The sequence below is a fragment of the Falco punctatus genome, assembly GCF_963210335.1.
Source record: "Falco punctatus genome assembly, chromosome: Z".
Taxonomy (NCBI): Eukaryota; Metazoa; Chordata; class Aves; order Falconiformes; family Falconidae; genus Falco; species Falco punctatus.
The window spans coordinates 35,094,375-35,118,540 of record NC_137586.1 but is presented as its reverse complement, the minus strand read 5'-3'; the positions used below and the strand labels follow the sequence as shown (position 1 = coordinate 35,118,540).

Genomic DNA, 24,166 nt, shown 5'->3' with positions numbered 1-24,166 from the left:
ATAAAATACAGGAGTGATTAATAAACTCATTCTGTTATCATTTATTTCATGAAATTCAGTGAGAACTAGAGTCCTAGGACACTTTTAAAATCCCAACATTAAAAACGGGGAGAAAATGATCTTTTTACATATGTGTAGGGCTTGATTTTACTGACATTTAGTAAAGTAAATGTTCAAAGTTACTTTTTTATGTGGCATAGTTAAACGTTTCCATAGTTGCATGTAATTTTACCTGATGCTTCTCAGCAAACAGGTCAACTTTAATTTCCATGATGTGAATGATGAGAGTGGCGATTTTGCTTATCATAGGAACAGAGATAGTAGATAACTGCACACACAGAAAGACAAAAGAATAGAGGTTCTTTTGTACTGTCCTGTATATTTGTTGCTGTAAGATGCTAATTGACTCTCAATGATTAGACATACCATATTCCAGAATAACACCTTTGCAGCTTGAGTGCTTGCCAGAGTATTGAATGAAGTACATTGAATAGAAGAAGGAGAAGGAAGACCCACAGAAGAAAGACAAAAGCACAAAAGTAGGAACTATATCTGCATTCATGCAATCATTTGACAGAAGTTATGTTACATTTATAAGTCTAAGCTATAGTCATCTGATCTGTTCAACACTTGGACTTCCTGCCTTCCAGCCAGGGGAAGGGTGTCAGTGGTGCTGTGACCTTAGCTTGGTTTGGTTGATTGTGGGTTTTGTTTCTTATTTGTCTTTTTTAAATCTGGTCTTGTTGTTTACTATTTTTTTTTAATAAATCCTGTAGGACAGCTTCATAAAGAAATTCAAGCATTGTGGCTCTCAGCTTCACAGTTTGTAGAGGAAAAGACTCTGGCCAAAATTAGAGCCTGTGGTTACATAGCAAATTCAATGTTTAATGAATGCAAAATAAAATATTCTCCTTTTTATAGAAGTGTAAGGGTGCAGTTCCAATCTGTGGAAAAGCACGTCAGCTAGTAATCACAGTTAGGAATACCTTCCTAGATTTAGTCATGCATTTAAAGAGATAATTTCTTCAAGAGCATTAGTACTAAGAAGGTTCTGTTGCCTGTGCTGTGCTTTTCTACTGTCAAAACCATAGCTGGAGCATCTGAACTGCGTTGGCCAGATTCAATGCGTACCTCAAATTTGGTACTCGAGTGTTGATGACTTGCCACTGTGTGAGAAAGTGTTTGCTGAAATCCAACTAGAGAGGTTAATGTCTTTATATACTCAAGCACATAAATGTGGATCTTGGAGCTTTTTTTCCCTTGTAAAATAGGTGTAAACTACGTTAAGGTAACCATTTTTGAAATGCTTAAATGAAGTCTTCAGTATCTAAAGTCAGGGTGGAGGGATATGTAAAATTAGTTTAATGCTACTTATATAGCTTATGTTAGGCTTAACTTGTTTCAGAGCATTAGGAGATATTCAGAATTAAACTTGATGTAGAAAAGAGGGCAGTATGAATTTAAGTATGGTTTTATTTTTAATACTGTTTTACTCAAGGGGATAGAGCTTATGTCCAAGCAAAACACAATGTCTAAATATAATGAGGTGCAGGTATAAAACTTCTATCCAAAACCCCCAACCCACTTTGAGTAGATTATTTACCTCTCTATTAAGACTGTTTCTGTATTACATGCATTGGTGAACCTACTTACACAATATCCTTTCTACAAAGGAATCCAGCTACAGTTCAAAGTTTTATATGGTTTAGCATGTACATGCTCAGGCTTTACTTTGACAAGATGCTTGCTTAAATCTCATTCCAAACTCTGTAGTTGCATTAATACAATTGCTTCAAATCAGTTTGCATTAGTTTTTACAAAGGAACATTCAAAACTTTCTCATTGTCAACAGTGATGGGAAATGTTGGATGTTTTCACCCGCTGTTCAGTGTTTTTTACACTTGGATAGAAGACTAAGTGAAAGAAAAGTTTAAACTTGTTTTGTGTATAGTACAAATAAAGTTCAAGATCAATTTCTTTTCGCAGTCCAAATGGAAAGTGCTCCTCCTGTATTTTACATTAATTTTATTAGACTGTCCATATTCTGTGGAAGCATGTAATTAACTTATTCTAGTCAATAATACATATATAACATAATCATTGTGTCTATTGGTTACAGAATGAATCTTTGAAGAGGTAGCTGCTTTAAATCAGATTCTTGTGAGTTGAAAGAAAACAAGGCTGAAAGTGGAATGTGTTGTGGGGATTTCACAGTCCCTATAGAAGATGAACAGTTAAACAGGATGCTGCTTAAGATGTGGTACACGCTGGAGACCAGTGACAATCCATATGTTTTAGCATCTAGTGAATATGAAGCAACTTGCAGAATATGCTATGGATGTTTTTCTTCAAACTAAGATTTTAATAGTTTTATCAGAAGAAAATAAACAAATGTTGCCTGATGTTTGAATAAATCACTTGGTGAACTAATAACAGCAACAATTCCAGTAGAGGATGTAGGGGATGGAGCCTATCATCCTAGTAGAAAAAGCTAGAAAAGAGTTAATAGTAGAGAGGTACAGCTTTTTTTCAGAATGCTAGTAAAATAGTATTTTCCAAATTTTTAAAGAGCTGTTTTAGTTAATTTTCTGTCAATGGTCTTACAAGCTCTTGCTGTTGAATGTCCTGTGGAATTTGTAATGTTTGTGGACCTTTACACTTAATTTTGAAGCTTTTCTTCTGTATATTGTGGCACTTTTTGCCACAGAAAAGCTAATATGGCTACAGCAATTACATTTTTCATTATGTAATAAATTGTTTCTATCCAAAAATGTGTGCCATTTGGGATGGTTTGCCAGTACAATTATCAAAAGAGACTGCCCATTTTACAGGCTAAGAAGGAGGTTTTCCTCCCTTGTTGCTTCCTGACTTAGGAAGGTAGGTAGAAGTTTTGGGAGACCAGAATACCTTCCATAAGCCATTGACAAAGACCTTGAACTCTTAAAGATGCTTATACTTTACCAGCTGACTTCATGAGACTTTGTAATGCTAACACACTGTGACCTGGGTGATTTTCAAACTAGGTTATTTGCTTTTAAACCATTATTGAAACTGGGGGCGGGGGGAGGGGCAGGCACAGGGCAATGACAGACGGATGGATGACATGACACACAACATCTCTAAGCACTTCTAAGAATCCTACAAATATAAGTGGCATTATGGTTATATTACATGTGCAACTACTACACAAAGCTAACTGCATTCTTCAGCAATCAAATTGCCCCAAAGTCTTGTGCTGCTGTGCTAAGGTAACACCTGGGAGGGATGAGTATGTCCATGGGGCAACCTGCTTAGTTTCTTTAGGTGGGGCTGGAGAGGAAGGCAGACTACAAATTTTTCTTTCTACCTTGCCTGATAATCTATTTTGACTATAAACTGTGTGCTGGGGCAGTAGCAGGTTGGGGGTCATCCATTCCAGTTCTGTCTGTTCATTCAGTAATCTGGTCTTTGTTATGATGGGTGAAAAGGTACCGTATATGTTACCTGTTGTAGGTGTACGTTAAAACCAAACACTCCCCCCTCCCCCTCAAAAAAACCCAGCCCAGTGGTAACTTTGCACTAGGGACCCTAGAATGAGCGGGGATGTTGCACAACTTCAGAACTGGGAAAACTCAGTTTTCATTCCTATTGATTTAATAAAAGCTCATGTATCTTTACTCAGTTTGTAGTATGGAATGATGAAACGGAATTTTAACTTCTGAAATACATTTTCTACTCCACTAAATAATTAGCTACATAGTAAAGTACATACCTCTTTCAAGGAAGAGAGTTTGATTGATTCAATGGATCAAATTTTGTAACAACAATTACTATAAAAATGAGATGTACTAGTGCAATGGCTATGTGAAAGTTTTGTATTGCAAGATCTCTTCAAACAAAACTGTAAAGAAAACACTGACAAGAAGCAGAGTAAAAATGCTATTTGAAATAATAGCCACTTGATAGGCAACACGAAAAATCTTATTATTAAAATAATTTCTATGCAATTCTCTTTGGACCATAATCCCTGCCCTTTCCTGAGAAGTATTTTAAAATGAAATTAATTTGTAAAAAAAAAATCCCCGGAGAGGTGTCCCCAGAGTGAACCGTACTATTGGCCAGTAATCCTGGCAAGAGGAGAGCTGAATGTGTTGCAGTAACATACTGCCTGCCTTGTGAATTTGAAGTCTTTTGTGAAGAACGTGTGGCAGGCAGATTCATCTCATCCTGTTCCAAGTTTTAATTGTAGCTTGTAGTATTTTTATAAGAAGTTTAGCTCTTTCATCTGAAAGTTCTTAAATTACAAGACCGGTTGTAGCATGGATCTGGTAGCTCTGCCAATAGGTGAAAATTATTAGCAAGAATCAAATCCATTAGACTTTCATGAAGTATCTGTTTACATCCATGGTTTTCAACACTTGGGCTTCTCAACTTTCAGTCACAATACCTGAATAAGTACATTATATTAATAGAGGATTATTTCCTGGGGGGGACAGTGGGACTATTTCCCCGTGGGTGGGTTCATTACCTGGTGTGCAGCACCAGGTCGCACACTGAGGTGTGACATTCCTTACATCCTTATTCTGGTTTGCACGAAGCGGGGAGCTGGGTGCCAACCCACAAATGCCCGGGTCTCCGCCTGTCAAACCGCCACACTGTTTGCAGTTTAAAAGCATACAAAGACATCACCCCTCGCTGGTTACCAGTTACCCAGCTCCTTCATTACTCCATTTCCCATTTGTCAAATAATCCTCTCACTTCTCAGTCAGTTCACATGCTCAGTCTCAACTTCTTTTGGGCCTGGGGCATTTCCCGAGTCGGTGGTCAGTGAGTGGGTGGTTGCGATCTGTCTCTGCCGGAGTTACCTTTCCCCTGGCTTTGCTGAGCTCCTTGCCCATGTGAGCTCCCTGCCAGCCCATCCACCCACTGGAGGGGCTCCCCTTGGGGAGCTGCTGTTCCTGAACAGAAAGATTTGCCGGTGCCTCACGATGCGCTCAGCAGGACAGGCACAGCCCTTGGAACATGAATTCGCCCTGAACAACTCGTTTGCTCCAACTGTTTCAAAGCCAAACCACCAACAACGCATTCAATCAACACATCAATCACCCGATATCAGGACCTTCAAGCAAACCCTTCAGTCTGAAGTAGTTGGTTTTCATTTGGAACAGAAACCCATTGTTTAGACCAATCATAAACTGAAATAACAGATTGGGGGCAAAGTTTTAGCTGGCAGGTGTTACTGTGGCACCATTGAAGGAGCTGATGATTTTATTAAGGGAGCTGGTAGGATTGGACTATTCTATTTTGAGTCCAGTACGCTGTGCCAGAGGCAATGCCAAGAGGCTGTTGAAAAGACCTATCTACCACCTGAAGAGTGAAGTATGTTCATCCGTAAATCAAGCATCTTTCCAGCATCATATTCTATCACCTTATTCCCCCAGCACATGCTCTTCTGCATTTGGTAACTTGCATTACTGAGCCTAAGTAAGTCATTGCCATAAGCATGCAGTTAAGGCATCCTGGAGGAATGGAGTACTTGAATAGCATTTTAGGTAGGGACAGGTCAAGTAATGTATCTTTCTGTGTTTTTGGGAAGAGGTATGTTCAACGAATTTTCACCAATACAAAAAAAGAAAGAAAAAGGTGATGTTTCAATACACTTTTGAGTGAGAAGTTAATAGGGTTAGTATTAGCTTTTGTTAGTCCAGTTTGCTGCTGCGATACAGCTAGGCAAGGTAAAATTGTCATGGGCTGACTGCAACAGTGCAAGGACTCAGCTGGTATGTCCCTGTAGTAGGCATATGCAGGAGTTTCCTGCTGATGAATCCATTGTACTGTTAATTGTTATAATTTTAAAAATCGTTTATCAGAAAGTAAGTTACTTAGATAAATGTAGCTGTAGGCTCTGTCTTCCAGCTGTTTCTGAGTGAACACCCAAGTGACACTTAAACTGTCCTGTTCTACCCAAATATTGGCAGCTGCTGGCCAAATCGCATGGTGACAGCCTGGGGCAGCAGCCCCACTAGATCTCGCAAGAAAGACTTTGCATTGTAACTCCTGCTTTAAATACCAGATAATCCACCATTATCCACCCAGTGCATCCATACAGATTCCAGTGTGCTTGGTGTGACCTGACTATCTGGTTGCACTAATTCATCTCCTAAGTCCAGTACTACTGGATCACTGTAAAACACTAGGTGATTAACATTACTGAAGAAGCTTTAGAAATATCTTGTGCCATCTCGTGAAAAAGGGAAAAAAAAACAAACCAGGAGTTTCCAGTGCCGGGGTGGGACCACCTGGAATCACACCGTGCTGCTGTGCCATTTAGCAGGGTTGCTTGGGGCAGTTTTTTCTGCCCCTACACCCCTGGGCCATGCTGACATGTTTGAGGGACCTCGTGTTGGCTACCACCATGTACCTCAGGTACTAGACAACAATATATCATGAGTAAAAGCTTGTTCAGATCAGTTTAGCTGCGACAGTATTGTTTTTAAAAACACACACACACACACACCCCGCCCCCGACATCTCTCAAATCTTTCTGGAGAACTGGGCTTCCAGGGGAGCTAGCAGCAACTGGTGACATCAGAGGCAGTTTCATCCAGAAAAGGCTGAAATTTTTAAAGCATAAAAAGCTAGTGGTTCAAGGATCTGAAGTATTTTCAAATGGTTTCAACTATTTCCTCATCAGTCTTCCCTTTGTATAATGTTCCTGTGAACCATGAAAGGGCTGTGCACATTTCTGCTGCGGAGCCTGGATGAAGTTGCCTTCTCAGAAAGAAGTTCAGAAGGCCCCTTGGGACAATTCTATTTAAGACATATGAAACCACAGCGACTCTGAAATACCGCCTGAAATTCTGGATGTTGGAGAACAATCAGGAAAACATTTTATGCTACAAAACTAGCTGACAATCAAACAAGAAACTGATTATCTGAGCTCAAATTTGTTTATACTCCAGGCTTTTTGAAAGATCTGTTCAATCTCTTAACTCAGTAAAGTGGATGATTTGTCAAAGGATAAGCTTTTGAAGAAAGCCAGATGGAAGGGCATTGAACTACTTGCTGTGTTTCAAAGGGAATGGGTTGTTCTGTTGCAGCATGAGATTTTTTTTGTTGCTGATGTTCTGGAAATTCAGCCATTTTAAGCTATATTACTTCCTTTCAGCTCATGTCGTTACTAGCTTGCACAAGTTACATTTTACTAAATTGCAGTGTGGTTAGAAAGTGTTAGATGAGGAGAACATGATTACAGAACCTAGAGGGAAAAAATTATTGAAATGCATTTTTGCATGGACTTTAACTGTAACGGATTCTCTTATGGAAGCATTTGTCCTTTAAGCACCTAAGATATTCTGCATATGATTTCAGGCCTGTAACAATACCTAGCATTGCTATAAAAAGCATTTCTTGTTGATGATCTCACGTGTCCAGTCTTCTACTGCATAAGCCTTACAGTGCAGCTTTTTACATCACCTCAGTTTTAGCTCTTAGTTTTCCAACCAAGATTTCCAGCTCCATTAGCCTGTGTTCAGTTTCTGGTTTAAGATGGTACCTGTTTGTCAGCCAAGGTCTTAGGATTTCAGAGTTTCATTTTTTGTTTCTTTTCCCTACATCTCCTTTGCTCTTTAATATTTATATTTTCTCTAATTTACATCATATGGTTTGTTTAAGAGCAGATATGAAAACAGCTGTTTGCTAACAATCACAATACTGTGCCTGAGCCTTTAAAGGCCAAATTCCAGTCTCAGATATATGCATTTCAGTTCCTTCAAAACCCCTGAAATCGCCTCTCATAGATTCAGGAAAGGGCTTAGTTCTAAACAAAGTAGGATAAACCCTCAGCAGTGGTGTTGTTACTTGACAGTACACATTATATACAGTAGAGTACTTGCATATTGACAGTACATTGCACATTCATTTTCATTCATGTACCTGACTGGTTACAAGTTTCTTCCTTCTAAAGCAAATTAGTGCGCATCCTCAGATAGTGCTACTGAAGTTTTTTACCAACTTCACATGCTTCTCAAGACGGGGTCTGCCCTTTTTCTGGGTTGAGGGGGCTATTTGAGCTGGAAGCTGCCATCTCCCATTACCACAATAACCTTTCTCCTGCTTTCAACTAATTTCCTGTGGGTTGCAACACCTTACCAGCTTGTCTCCTCTTGCACCAGGACTCTATCACTTGGAGGCTTCTTTCTGCATAATTTAGATAGTGGTGTTCTTACCGTTATCTATTCTTTGTTTCCCAAGGTTAACTGCCTTGATTAGAAGTCCTTTCATTCATCAGTTTTGATGACTTGAGAGGGTGGGTCAGCTCGACCTAAACTTTGTGCACATACTTTTTCAATTTATAGTTAATCTGGGAGTTTAGGCAACAGTGGGAAAGAGTGTTCGCTGCTGCTTATTTGTTACAGAGTGAAGATGCTTTAGTGACAGCTGATCCTGAACATGTGCCACAAAATAATTTCTTTTGAGGCTTGGAGTTAGGGGTTTGATCACTATGCAATTCCATCTGAGCAGAAAGCACAGGGGAGTGAAGTGTCTGGCAGGAAAATAATAGTTACAGAAGAAAGTTTTGTTTCCTCAACCATATTCTGTAGGCACCTTGTCCAGCCTCTGTAGGAGACAAGAGGTCTTTCATCATTAGTAGATTTTGCCCTCCTTTTTGGACTGATGCCTTCTGTAGGTCTGGGAGTTCATACCTAGAAGAGAGATGCTGGGAGGGGTGGTGGTGTTGCTCAGTAATAATTTCCTGCTCCCCTCCTCTATACCCTTTGCCCACCCTCAGCAAGACTCTGTTATCTTCTCTCTCTTCTTGCAATTTGAGGGAGACTCAAGCCTCAATCAGCTGGTTTCTGCACAACCCTTCTCCTCTGCTAGGTAAATGGAGGGAGCAGATGGTGTACAGTCCAGCAACTCACAGTGAGGGGAAAGAGTGCTCTATGTTGAAGGCAGAAGCACCAGGGGTACTGTGTACAGCATGGAAAGCAGCCCATGTCCTGGGCACCTGGCTTTGCCTGCTGTGGGTTCATGTTCCCTCCAGGGTGGACATGTGTAAAAGTGGCTCTGGTTACTGGCAGGGATACATTGTGAGCATGAGCAGGGACAGGTGAGAAAAGAAAGAAGGTACCAAACTCTGCAACATGTCCCTGTTAAAGAAAAAAAATCCAAGAACCCTATGTTCTCTATCACAGACCTGGTTTTGGCAACAACACACTTGCAGGAGACCTCAGACCCACCAGACCTCAGGCTTAGTCTGTCAGGTAGGTTGCTGCGCACAGGTGGCACGAAGCGAACCTTCTCAGAGATGGGCATTCATGAGCATGTCTGCTGGCCAAGGAGCTCACACTGGGGACCTGGAGGAACCACCCAAGTGGTTTCTCTGGTGAGGCTTCCCTCTAAGCAGAGCACACCAGGTTTGAACTCTTTCCAGGCTTCAGCTGCAGCATTGGCACCCAGCTGGACGTGAGGTGCTCTGCCAGCAGGCACTGCGTTAACTGTGTCTCTTTGTGCTCAGAGCATTTAAGCTGAGACAGGAGTAGCAAAAATGACATTGTCAGCCTGCTCGGCTCCAGAGTGAGAGATAGTCAGAACCAGCCAGGTGGCCAGCAAAGAAAGCCTGCTTTTATGTTGAATGTGGAGCAGGCCACCACCAGTGAGAATAAGCTGGTCACAATCCCCCACCTATGTGTCCAGGGCAGGGAAACCCAGCAGCGGAGCCCAGGGGTGTCCCAGTCCCAAAGAGTGGCCAGGACCAGCAAGGACACAACGTTCCCTCCTACTGTTCCCTACCCCAGACTTGCATGTGGACAGGGTTGTGATCAGGATGTTTACTGCTGCCATGAAATTAATAAGCATGCTCAGTGTGTGTGTGCAAAAATGCGGCCTTGAGCCTCTTCCATAAATTTCCAGACCTCTTAATGTGCTGCAGACATTCTTCATACATATGGTATAGATGCCACCCTACACTTATTGAACAGGGAAATTAAACCAGGTAGATGATGTAAAGAAAATTACTGCTTTTCCCACTTAAAATAACTGCACGGCAAATACTATTTTTAACATGTGGGAGGGCATTCCTGGTAGGACTTGTGGATGATATGGCACTTTTCCAGTGACAGATGCACTGTGTTGAAATTGAGCTCATTGGTAATTAGGCTTCGTCTGAGTCTTGAAACTGCTGTCTTCCAACCACTCACCAGAAAGAAATCAAGGGTGAGGAAGTTGATTTGTCTCCTACCAGGGAGGTGTGGATGTCTTTACAAAAGGTTAGGCCTTGCCTGGGAAGGCACATTCAAAAAGCAGTTAAATAATTTAAGTTTTATAGAAGTGGTATGTCATTATTGGACAGAGAGAAGAAAACATATGAAGAACATCTTTCTAAAAGGAAGAAAGAATTTTGATCCAGAGGGGCTTTAGTAGAGTTTTGTCATCAGACACACAGAATCTGAGTAAGCTCCCAGAAAAGCCACCAGCAATGGTGCTGCTGCAGGCTGCTGGGGAGAGGTGGTGCCAGTGGGACACCCCAGCACACCCCCTGCCAGGGCTGGGAGGCTGCTGCCCAGGCTCCACACCAGCACTGGGGGAGATAACCCAGTCTCCCTGACCACGACAGGGGCAAGACCTGCAGGCTTATTGTGCTGCTCCAAACTGCAGTGGCCAGGCAGAAGATCCTGGGAAGGGACCCTGGAACAACAGCAATCACATGATTTGCAACCTCTCACATTTGTTTTTTTTTCTTCCCTTCTTCTAAGTTTATTCTGTCTGCTATCCTTATCTCATCCCAGGTAAACAACCTAAATGACCAGATCAGCACTTTCCAGACTGGAAAGCCTTTGCTCCCCAGGAAGAGCAATGGCTGCCAGGAGCTATCCTCACCCTTACCAACACAAACAACAAAAAAGGAGTCTGAAATTGCAGATCTCTTTACAGGAGGTAATTTAAATTGGGAATACAAGATGCCATGGGAGTATTTCTCAGGACATGAAAGAAAGGGCTGTAGCCCTAACAAGGTTAGCTGAAGTTGAGAAATTATGTGCAATGCTATTGAGGACAATGTTCTGATCATTGGAGAAGCATTTGGAAGACTGAGGGCAGACAGCTGCAGGTTCTAGAGAAAGGCTATTCACAGAGGAGAAAGGCAGTCTCAAATGCAGGAAGCAAGACCTAGAGACTAAAGGCATAATGAAAATCTTATCAGTAACACCAAGATAAAAAAAAAAATATCTCTAAAAACTGGTGTCGTGGGTTCATGGTTCCACAGCTGTAAAATGGTCATGTCCTTGTTGGTGGTGTTGGCTGCAGCTACATGAGGACATGACAGGGGGGACAGCCAAAATGCTACCTGCGAGGTGTATTTTGACATGGAGGTCACATGTAGCACTGTAGACTCAGTATCTGGCACATCCAAAGCACAGAGCTGCCAAACAAACTTCTTTGGACACAGGGTGTGAAGGGTACTGATGTATTTGAAGTTACATCAGAGGGGATGATTGGAGACAGATGGAGATCAATTGTTTTCAAACATCTCAGACATTCTTGTGCATTGCTTGTTTAGAACTCATGCAATTCACACTTGGGGTCTGTGCCCATTTTGGAGCAGAACTGAGATGGACATGTAGACACTGAACCTGATCCTGGGACTGGGCTTAGGGTCCTGGTGCATTCACGTCCCACTCCACCCACAGGAGAGAAAGCGTCACACAACTTCGAAAATCTGCCATTTTCCTACCAGGGTTTTCCAGGTAGGTGCCAACATGAGAAAGCAATGTCAACAAGGAGGGAAGAAACAGAGACAATAGCTGTGCATGCTGTGACTATGGAGGGCAGCACAGCAGAACCCAGAGGCTACATCTTCTGACTGCCAGTGCTTTGCTGTGCTTGCTACCTTGCACAAGAGCCAAGAGAGTTAACAGAACCATGTGATGTGCAAGAAATAAAGAAGACCTGCAAGAAATATTAGATAAAAAAGCACCAGGACTAGATGGCTATGCAGCTGATTTAATAGGGCATTCTGAGACAAATTACTTCCAATTGTAAATGAAGTTTGTTAATGCACTTAAGAAACAAAATGTTTTCCCCTAACTTAATGTAACCCACCAGGAAGAATGCCAAAGAAGTGCAAAGTGTGCAACTCTATTTCATTATCTTGCTTTGACTATGATAACTTTAAAAGTCATTGCTATTAGATTAGGGGCCAACATTATAACATTTTCTCAGGACAGGTTTGCTAGAAACCACTGCTCTCTTACAGCATAAAGTGAGCATATTAGCTTTGCTGTAGCATTACAATTTGATTGATGAGGAGTATCTCAGCAGGGGATTCAGGTTATCTCCTGAAAAAGGAAGCCAGTCACTCAGCCCGTCACTCTCTCAACCTATATATTGGAAAAGCAGCAACTGCCCTTTTCCAGTGCTGCTCTGGGAAGCAGAGCACACTCGCCTTGCATGTGTCAGAGCTGCCTGGCAACTTGCACTGCTGGCCCTGCAGGCTCTGCCCAGCCTCAATGAGCACCAGTGTGGGGCTCTGAACATGCTGACACAGCAGTTCACAGCAGTGGACACCAGCTCAGTGTGTAGTGAATTATGCCTTTGGGCGGAGCTAAAAGTACACTGTGCATGCAGTAATTTGGATAGTGTATGCCATTCTCAGCGCCTTGCAATAATAATCATGATTTACTGCCAGGAAGTATACCTGGTTTTTAGGTTGTGCTGGTCAAACCCAGACTTTCTGTCTGTGTGAAATGCAGTATATCTACATATATACCCATGGGGGTGATAGTCTGAAGAACCATCTCTGTCAGAAGTGATGTTTTTGAATGGCATGACACAGTCACCAGAATTTGGGTCATTGGCTCAGCATCATTGTTTTACATGTATTTCATGTACTTCTCTGTATTAACATGTACTTATACGGTATCAGTTGCTGTGGTGGATATACGTACATTCATGCAGATACACACATACATATAAATTATGTGTGCAATATATATGTGTGTATGTATATGTACTGTTTAAAAATCTATTTAAAACAAATGAATTAATATTCCACTTGGGCATAAATTTGACATAAAAATGTCAGCCTTAGAATTATGAATTTCTAGCCGCATGGAGACTACATGACTTCACCCCTGTTAGTGCTTGCTCTGTAGTTGCAGCACAGGCAGTAACACGGAGAGGTTTTTTGCTGACTCTCGAGTCTGAGCATCCCTCCCCTCAGATGGCCACAGGGTCACTGCCATATGCTTGGGCAGAGGTACTCATTTGCTACAGATGTAGTGCGATTGCTTTTGGTACAAAATGTCCCTGGTAGCTCTGATGGTCCTTAGGCTTTCCAAATTGAAATGGGAGCCCACCTGGGAGCAGCGAAGGCTGATGATTTCTGCTCCAAAGGGAGGGAGATGAGCTCCACTGTGGAGCTGTTACTCTCTGTTGTGCTGGGCAGCAGACTCATCTGCAGATGGGGAGCATTATTTTGATGAGTTTTTATTTATAGCCAGATGACCAGATGTAAAGGAACACCAGGCTGGGCTCTAAGTCTTCTGAAGCTTTTACATTCTGATTTATTTTTTGTTTGTTTGTTTGTTTGTTTGTGGCTTCATTGGTTTCACTAGCATTTTCAGTTTTATACATATTTTACCTATGTGAATTTGAAATGAGAGTAAAACTCTCAAGGTCAGTGATGTCTCTCTCCATGACCTGTGTAAGGACACTATGCTTTGCTCTGGGGCTATATATATGCCATGCATTTCACACAAAAACATACTGAGAGGTTTTCTATATTGTAACAGACATTTCTAAACTTTAACAGGTAGTATTTCTCATATGCCTTTTCTTGTAAAGATACTCTTGGTTTCTTAATAGTACTTCTTACAGGCCCTATAGGAGGTGAATAAAATTTACCAATATAATTTTAGAAATGGTGACAGAGTGACTTTTCATCACCTAGCAAATTGTGACTTGGGATATTTCAACACCTTGGATGTCTAGGAAATTATATGTTCCCTGCAGTAGCTGGGAGTCTTTTTTTGCAGTCATTTTTAGGTCTGTAAGACAAAATCTGACACAAAAACGCTGTCTCTAAGGCTTGTCGTATAAAGGAGGAGTAGAGGTATTTCTGTTGTTTAATCGATACATTGTCAGCTGTCCAGAGGTGTCCAGAAGCCTTTATGGCCATATGCTCCAAGAGTAAGTATGGCTGTATCATATATAACAGCTTCAGCACAGGTTTTTACCCCTCTCCCCCCCTCCCACCCCCCACCCCCACCTTTTTCTGGCATTGCTGTGCTGTGCCTTCCTCAGTAGGTGGCAAACTCCACAAGCGGTAGCTGGCTGGTTTTTCTTTGCCTACCTCAAATGAAAGAGTGTGTGCTGGGAAAGCTTTGCTTGGACCTCATCCAAATAATATTTGCTTTCCTTCACTTGCAAAAAAAGAGCCTTTATCGCTCCTAATTCAATCATTTTCTTTTCTGAGCTGATCTATGAAAAGCCTATAGCTGCTGCAATGGAGTGTTTCCCTGTGTAGTGCTCTGAGATTGTTGAGTAAACAATGGGAAAATGCCCCTTTTTTTTGCTATTTTAAAAAGGAAACACCTCATATAAACTCTATCCATGCAACACAGGCCTTACATGTTGATACCATAGAAAAATCATTAGTTAAAATAAGGAAAAGCACCGCCGTTTCTTTCTGTATAATAAATACCCTCTGGTCCTACTGCTCAGTATCACTCCTAACTGTGGGGAGAGCACTTGACATCCTTCATATCACAGAAGGAAGGGTGACCTTCAAGGAACTTAAGAGGTCCCTCCAACACATAACTAAAATGACTCTCGTGTTTCAGTAACCATATAATCTGTTTTCAAGTACTGATACAGAGTAGGTAGCTGAGTGGTACAGTGAGCAGGAACTGCTTTGGGATCCCAGCAGGGTTTTCTTTTCATGGACCATTTGCATTTCTACTAAGTATCGGTGGGCTTTACAGAGGAACTGGTATCTCAGGAGGCATTTAGAAGTAAATCAAATGGATGGCTGATGCACAAAGGCATTAAGTAAAGAATTTTAAACATAAAAAGGCTGTGTTAGGTTGGCCTGGCTCTTGTCAGACTCTTTAGAAGTATTTGTTATCACATTTACAGTGTGATAACTGTAAATTGTGCACGTAATTTGCATATTATTTTGTGTAGTTGCTTGCTCTGTAATGTTTCTCACATCAGGGAGAGTGAAGAAAACTGGAGAAATAAACATAAGTAGCAACAGAGAGATTTTAAGATAAGATTTGAAAAGGAGTTGAGAGCTTCAGTAGTTGGGAGGACAGTTCAGTTGAAACTGTTGTTGCAGCTGTTAGGCTTACTTTTAACAACACTGAATTTAGACAGAAACAAAGTCCCTCTATTCCACAGCAAGTCCTCTGTGGGAATGTTTCTGGGTCTGTGAAGGAGAGATTTCTTGCTCATTAGCAAGGATGAAGTGTGCTGGGGGGGAAGGCCGAAACCAGCTGGACTGGTGAGGTACTGCAGCCTGACCTGGAATGTGCTCTTCTGAGTGGTCATGATGACAAGCTGTGCGTAAAGGGGCAGGTTGCTTCTTTCCTCTGTGCCTCTGTGTATTTGCACTGCCAACCATGAGATCCTGAAATAATAATAAAAGTTGTTTCAAAATCTGACATCTGCTTTTTGAGCTGGAGGGCCCAATCCTGTGGTGTTCATAGCAACTGAGGAAAGCATATTGGCTTTCTGTGGGAGTGCTCTGTTAATCCTTGCCTCATCCTTGGATCAGGTCTTTACTCTCCTTTGTAACTCCTACCCTCCATGTATTTTTCATCCTCCCACCTGCAGCCTCAGCAAATCTGCTAACATAATCACCTTGTGTGATCATTTTCCCAATACAATACCCTGTTTTCATTCTCCTCATTTCTGCTATCCCTCTACTCTTGCTCTGCATACTCCTCATATAATCTGTTGAACCTGTCTGAACTTGTGTTACTCTTAATCTTGTTATCCCAAAAGGTTTAAAGTGAGATTTCCTCTCCACAGTCTGGCCCTGTTGTTTCCTCCTCTTTTTTTCCATGTGCTCTCTGCGTGCACACACCTCCTCATATTTTCATCTATGTCTGCAGTTGGTGATATGGCAGCTATCTTTCCTGGGGGAAAACTGGCTCCTAACAAAGCAAAGCAAAACATTAGGAGATTGTAGCCTTCCTGAGTAGGCATAGGCATTTTTATCTTAGCCCCTTTGGGGCTAAATGGGATATGAAGACTCATTTCAGTAAGGAAAAACATTATTGTATGTGGGGAGACAAGTCTGGTGTAGCATTGGGAGGAAAATGTGCCTGTTCTTATCAATAAGAGGGACTCAAAGCACAGCAATGGAGAAAGGTTTTGAAATAGCGGTCCTCAAGGTCTGCCTCTGAATGTCCTTTTAAGAAGAAAGAAAAAGCTTTAATTTTGTAATTCACCAGCTAGGGGGAAAGTGGAGAGCAAAGATGGTGCCTGGATATCATGGTTTGTCATGTCTGTAAGCATCTGCAGAGAGACTGTCATTTCAGGGTGATCCCTTGCAGTCAACTGTGGAAGAAGAAAGAAGGGGAGCTATCTCTCAGTCAGGTTGTCAGGCAAGATGAAGCAGATCCTTAAAAGCATGAGGAAACGGACATCAAAGCTTGTTGCAAAAACGTTGGGGATGAAATTCAGGGAAAGGTGGAAGCAGATTGAAGTGCCTGTGCTGAGCCGAGTGCAGGGAAAGAGGCTGGTAAGGAGACATGTCCATTGTGGAGCTCATGCTGAAGAGAACCATGTCCCTTTGTGGTGAGTGTCTTGGGAAATAGAGTATGATTTATAGTGTGGAAGGAAATGATGGGGATGGTGGGAGGCAGAGAGACTGAACAGAGCTTAAAATATTTTCCTCAGGGTTTAGCTGTAATAGACATAGCTGGCCATTGATATCCAAACAAAAGTTCTTGGTTTCTTTCCCTTTCTACTCCTTGCTAGCACAACCCAAGGCCTGCCCCAGGGTCCCTCTGAGACTGCTGAGCCAAGGACCATGCTGACCAGCAGCACAGAGGGCTACTCAAGCTCAGCCACCATCACCCTGTGTGCCTACACTGGGCTGTGCATGTCCTTGTTTCTGGGGAGGCTCACAGTGCAGGGTCTGCAGCCTTAGCACCAGCCCACCCAGGCTGCACCAGTGCTGAGTCTCAGATCCCCTGCTGTGAGGGAGTAGCAGGCTGCAAGCATTTAGGTCTGCCTCTTCTCATGTTAAAGCTGCTTGAGCAACCTTAAAAGTCTAGAAAAGGGGAGAGAAAGGAAAAATCCTCTTGGAAGATGACTTTTGTTAAAAGTGTTGTAGCTTCTTCTTGCCTTTGCTATAGAAAGATGAATTTTTCTCCATCTGTTACCCCAAAACAGGCAAACGGCTGGTCTGAGTCCAACTCTGTTGTCCTTGTGTGGTTACACAGGCTGGGCACCTGTGATCCCCAGCAGTACATGTACCCTGTGCTTTTAAGAAGTAGCTGATTGATGAGTGCTGCTTCAGAAAAAAGGCTTCTAAATATTCCTAATGCATCAACAAGGTACCAAAAACATCTCAGGAAAAAAAGAATCACTTTCCCCTCCTGTTTCATTTTAACTATACAACAAAAACTTTTCAAAAACCAACATGAGTAAATAAGAAAACTGCAAAGTCCCACTGAGGGACCTTCCATGGGGATATATGGTACCAATGAAAAGGAAAAGAAGAAAGACCATGATCTACTCTGCTGGCCAGAACAACCAGTACCTCACAAGGGGCTGACTCATCTGGGCCTCCCATCCCCTGTTGTGCATGCGTTGGGTTGACCTTTACAGATCACATCAATAGCCTGGTTCTGCCACCTCCGCAGCCTGTGCCTGTCGGTGGAACAAATTGAAGCAATCTGCACTGCCCTCAGAGGCCAGGTTCTCCTTTCTTTGCATCCCGCCCTGTCTAAGCCAGCTTGTTTACCCAATGCAAGAAAGTTCGAGAGAAACAGATGGGTGTTTACTCATGTCCTGTGCAACCTGATGGGCTCCCTGCTGGAGAAAGGAAAAGCTTAGCCTGGGCTCCACAGGGACTGAAGACAAAAACTGCAAGTAGCAATGCAGTGGAGACATTCTCTACCTCTCTGTGGCCATGTGGTTTGCAGTATGTAATCACACACAGTTGTAAAATACTCTAATCCACACTGGAGGCTGTGTGATCTTTCTGGATTTTGGCACACACGTGTTTTTTCAGAACGGCTGGTCAGGTTGGGTTTGGCACGTGTGGCTTAGCCTCTGTGTGGAGAATGCAAAGTCCACCAAAACCCACCCTGCTGCATGCTTTTCCTGAAGTTGCATATCAAACTGTCATTTGTGATTTTCATCACCTGTAACTCTACAGTCTTACTACAACCACCTTTTCTGGCCTACATACTTGGAAATGTTAGAAACAAAAGCTGTTTCACGTGATGACCTTTTCAGCGGAATTAGGAAGAATAAAATTGTTCACAAATTTGTGTTTTGGCACAAAAAGGGAAAGTGTTTGTAAAACCTGTAACACTTCTTCCCTCCTTTCAGTATCTACTTGGCCTCATGCTTGTGTCTGCTACATGGTTTTATCAGTATAGCTCTGCAGAAGGAAAAAGGACCTTAAACAGATACAGTACAAAATCAGGCTTTGTCTTTTCTTTTAACTGTCATTTTCTCTAATTGTTTAGACAAATTCTTTAACTTATCCAGCCAGTTGGGTGTCAAATTGTTCAAAAATGTCCAGGATTTGCAATTCCTCCCAGGGGTTAGTGATCTGTGTGAATTGAAAGAACTGGAGCAAGACCCTACTTTGCTGCCAGAGTGGCCACACAAATTCCCTGTTGACTGGGATCTTTGCATGATACAACAGTTCAGCAGGGTTGACAAGAATCTCTTTTGATAGTATGTGCAAAATCCCCCTGGCCTCTAGCCCCCACTTTCAGCTAATGCCTTTTCTTGGGATGGCCTGCAGTACTGGATGCTCTGCTGTGGGGGGACATTACCTGTGAGCTGATATACAGTCCTGGCAGAGGGAAATGTAGCAGTTATCATATAAGGATTATTCATTGTTAATTGCAGCAATGTAAAAAACAAATATCAACTGTGATTTTGGAGCAATTAATATGTCACAACAGCAGTGAACTAGATCAAGTAAGAACAGAGTCAAGCTACCAATAGAAATAATGAAGGTGCCAAGGAGAGTGCATTTCACATTGCTAGTTTTCTGTCAAGAACACTTGATTGTTGGCTTTTTAAAAGCATTGTTTTGGAGGCACTGGATAGTCTAGTAGGCCAGCTATCCTCTCACCTTCTTCCTGGTGTGTTGCATGAGGGGAATGAAATGGAAAAGAATTAAACAGAAGGCAAAACATTAGTTTCTCCTGCGGACTTAGAAAACTCAGCTTGCTAAGGTCACTTTTGCTAAGACTTCTTTTCTCAAAAGCAGCCTGCCCTGCTAGGTAGATGGGTCAGGTCCCTGCAGTTCTTCTGCACAACACAGCTGAGATTGAAACTTGGCTGAAGCTGAGACATTTTGTTGTTTTCCTGTGTAGAATAATGAATTTTCCAGGAGCTGCATTCAAGGAATACACGTGAAAACTGTGGACAAATTTTGAGTTTGTAGTGGCCATGAGAAGGCACCTCTCACACACGCTGTGAAAAATGCAATGGAGGTTGCATAAAGTTTTGTCCTGAAAGTCTCTGAAATCCCAGTGACATGGAGGGAATTTTACTGCCAGTGAATGCCTGTCTATGAGATGAAGGCAAACTGTCAATAATTTCTTGTGGTGTTTAGCTCATTAGTTCCACCAGTCAGTACATGCAAGCATGGCAGGAACAGCAAATCCTGCGTGAAAACAAGGGAAAAGGCAGAAAAAGAGCTTTGTTCTGATTTGCCTGAAATGCAGGAAAGGTTAAAACGAGAAGGTACACATCCCAGTTTGTCTTACTCCATCACTAAGGCATTCCCATGACAACTGTTTTCGTAACTGCACCTTCTCTGTCTCCTCATAGAGTTACAGTGTATTCAGTCCATCTTTACTATTTTTGGATTATTTTTCTTAGTTCTGGTGCATCAGTAGAACAGCAGCTGTGGTAGCTCTTTCCCTGGGTAATCTGCATAGTTTTACATCTGTCCTCAGGAAGTGAGGCAGAGAGGATGCTAGAACATACAGTCTCGTTTCTACAGTGAAAACCAGCTTCTGGCAAGAGCCACAGAAGCTTTTTTTGAGGGATCAAAAGCGGTGTGCTGATATTTTTAGATAATATCCATCCAACCCATAGGTCTTGCCTGCTGATTTTTTCCATCTTGCTGCTTTACAGGTGCAAAGATTAGTGTTCAGTAAAGTGCAGGGAATCTAGGGACTGGAATTCTAGATATAAAAGAAGCTGGAGGTCAGAAAACAGATGATTAGAGACAGAAGTCTTCCACCTTTCTATATGCACTGTTTGAACTTGGGCAAGTCAGAGCTCACCTTCCTACTCATGATTGTCTATAGATGGGGATAAATGTAATCCATCTGTGGTGTTACTCGTTGAAACATTTTACATGAGCTGAAGAGATATTTTCTTGAGTTAGGTCAACCATACCCACATCTAGAGATCTACTGTCTATACTTTCATAACTCAAATCAGAGTGAACGACTGCATTATTCAGAGCCACTGATTTGTTTCAGGGAAACTTAACCTGCTCCTTGTTTTCACGGTAAAATTCCTTTTTAAGTTGCCCAATACGGAATGCAGAAAAGCCTTTGTGCTGTGAAGTAATTGCCCAAGGATAGAACAGTTTCCAGTTTGCTCTATGGTAATAGAGCAATAAGAATGACCTCCTTAATAAGATCCTTCTAGGACTCTGGGCTCCCACCCTTTAACTCATCACATTTTCCCCTGTTGGACCTCAAGAATTAATATTTTTTTCTAATAATTTCTTTCTTGCTTCAATGCACGAGAAGGGGAATCTGTCAAAAATGACCTGGATTGTTTATGTACTTAGATGCCTCCTCAGGTTCCTGAAATTATTCTCGATTCTGTCATCTTTCCTCCACATAAATTATCCATCCTTGTGGTAACAATAACTGGGTGTTTTATCCCTTCTGATCACATCTCTGACTCTCCGCACCAGTGAGGCAGAAAGCGCAAGCTCACACTGCTTGGCCAAGAGGTCCCCTTTAAACTGCTGAATCACACTCCAGAAAACCTGCCGCCACGTCCCATCCAAGTGCTCCCTTTGACAGCTTACCTTGCAGCCAGTTTCTGCTCTGTTTGATCTTCCGGTATTTATTTCTGACCCTAAAATTGAACTAGTGTGTACAAATCATAGCTCTGTCTTGCTCCCCCTAAGCTGGTGGCCATGTAAACCAGCCAGTGGCTCAAAGGTAGGAAGAGCAGCCGCCGGTTGTGCCCCTTCTGATGCTCCTCAGCATACCTGGGGCTTGCCAGTGAAGTGAGACATGTAAATATGTTGTTACTCTGTCAGACCAGTTTTGCTCTCAGAAATGTAACATTTACCATCTTTTGTCTTGCTAGACTAGGGAGAGTTGCTGACTTCACCTTCTTTTTTGTCCTTTGCATTCCTTTTTGCTCCACAGCATATCAAAGTACTGACTGGACCTCAAACATCGTTCCTGGCTCCTTCACCACCATCATGATCACTCTAGCTTTGTCTTTGGCCATCTGCTGGCATCTGCAAATGTTGCCTTCTTATCCCCTCTCACCCAAACTACATTGCTTTACTTTTTATCTCTCATCTTCATCGGTTTTTTGCTGCGTTGAATTTAACCATCTCCCTCAATTTTAAGGCTCTCCAGCAGTGCTATTTGCTTTCTTTCAATGCCATCAGCTTATAAGCAGAGCCTACAGGCTTGCCTGAGTGCCTTTTTTGTACATTTTTGTTGTGCAATTCTGCCTGCATGCTTAATAATGCCAATCTTATGCATGGAACACCTCCCTGCTTTAATTTTTAGTTATCCCTTCATTCTCCAAAAGCTCATTGATGAATACCATCAGATACCGTTGCCTTAGTTAATGAATAAAATGGAATGTGGTAAAAAACATTAAGAGAACCCCCACTGTCTTTCACTGCTTTAACTACTGAATTGCTACGTGTTTTTCCAGATTTTGTTTGGCCCTCTTCTAATCCTTCCCCCCTGAATATTCTGTATTCAGCTTTTGGGGACTGTAAAATATTTGATAACAGAAGTGATGTGTCTGTTCTGTAAGAGGATCCTAGTCTCAGGAACAGAAAAAAGCTCAAATATCCTCTTTGCAGAGCTCATAAAAAACTGTCTGCAAGCATTTTGTGGAGCATTTTGTCTGGAATGTCTGAGCAGCACTCCCCATCTCCAGACATTTGTAAATCTTTTGCTGTATTCTTTGGGTCATCATGTGATTTTAACTTTGTCTAATTCCTTGAGCTGCAGTCCCACAAGGTACTGATTATTCTGACTCCTCTTCAAAATATATTTTTTTGCTGCTTGCATATGGCTTTTTCTTTTCACTACTAACAACCTACATCATTGCATTCCTCTTTAAATCATTCTCCTTTGGTATGTGTGTGTAATGAATGGCTTTTTATTTATAAAACCAGATTATGTTCCTTCATTTTTGTAATATGCGAATTTATATGCAATAGCTTATTTCCTGACTTTTAATGCGTCTTAAATTCTTGATATTAGTGCAATAGAAAAAAGACCTGCTGTCAATCCTGAGTGATAAAAACCTGGAAACATTGTCTTTGGTGTCCTGAGGTGTGGTAACACAGCTGTTCAAAGCTTGACATAGGAGTCGAACTTCACCTTTTTATTTCCCCAACAAATATTTCAGACTGAAAAGGAAGACAATAGGGACAAGAATGGGCCGTATGAAAGCATATGTGCAATGAGCTATGATCTCAGTTTCTAAAAAGTGACCTCCTTAACAGTTGCTGTGTCTCACCAACTTGCAGAAACCATTTGCAAGGCACCTGGCCAATCATTTGTAAGCTGTGTGGTGAAGCACTGCTTTAGCTTTGTAAGCAAGCGTACTTGCTTAAGAAGTAAGAATGAGTTGCTGAGTCATCTAGTATCTTTTCTTCCATGTCCTCAGTTTCACTAAATGTTTTCCAATTAGTTTTGAATGAAAATACAAAACTAGTGACAAAGATAACCACTGAGCTTTACAAGAACCTGTGCTGACAGCAAGGTCCTGTCCTAGTTTTCATGGCTTGTTGCAGCGAACATTAGTTTTCCCATTTCACAGGTGGAGAAACTGAGGTACAAGAAGGAATGAGGTGAGCTGGTTAGGACTAACCAGCCAGCTTGACAGGATTTCTTTCCAGTCATGCCTGCACCACACAGCAGAGTACAGGGCAGTCACAGTGAAAAGAAAGATGGCTCAGGAGCCCAGACCAAACATAACCAGCTTAGCAAAGCTAGGCTGCCCTTGGGTTTTTAGCTTCTTCATCCGATGTAGTATTTACACGCTCTGCAAACTTTCAGATTCATGCCCAAGAAACAACACAGCTTTCCCGCTTCAGTCAGAGCTCAGCCACTGCTGTAATCTCTCACAGCTGCAGTGAGGAGAATGGAGTACCTACTGCAGAGCACCAGTCCACATATTTAGCTAAAACCCTTAGCAAAACTTCTCCACTGCCTGCAAGTTGTTTTGTTCCAGCACAATGTAAGTGCAAATTCGTTAAAAAATATTTTAAGATGTGGTCTTTGTCACTGTAAATCTTACAGAAAACATTGCAAAATCTTATGCTTTTTGTCCCCCTGTATGTTCCACAGCTTTCTGGACCAAAAAATGCTTTACAAAGGCATGTTGTTTAACAGTTAATTCTGGCCATGTTTTTTTAATCAGTCATCTTGCAGAAGACCACACAGGGAGCTAAGCAGTACAATTTAAAGGGCAAGCTCTTAGTGACTGAGGAACTGTAGAAGCCAGTGAGACCTCAGAAATGAAAGTTGGCTGGAAAAAGGTCTTGATAGCCTCTAATTGGTAGAGACCTCGACTTGGGCTTAATTCCCCTTTGGCTTGCAGATGGAAAATTTAAAACTAGGTGGGCTCATCTCACTACTGTGCTGTGATCGTTTTGCACCAGCACAACCCAAGTGTGGCACCAAATGTGTTTCAGCATCAAGGACAGGCCTGGGGTAGCAGCAGTATTAGAAACCCAGTCAGGGTG

At 42.0% G+C, this 24,166-nt stretch overlaps 1 protein-coding gene across 1 annotated transcript in view; it reads left to right on the top strand.

The window, feature by feature from the left end:
* The first annotated feature begins 2,542 nt into the window (after positions 1–2,542).
* The window catches only part of FREM1 (FRAS1 related extracellular matrix 1), a 116,724-nt gene continuing 95,100 nt past the window's right edge, over positions 2,543–24,166 (top strand). Inside the window, exon 1 of the mRNA XM_080371888.1 lies at positions 2,543–24,166. This exon is cut by the window's right edge and continues 36,130 nt beyond it. The gene's annotated coding sequence lies outside the window, so the exon portion shown is untranslated.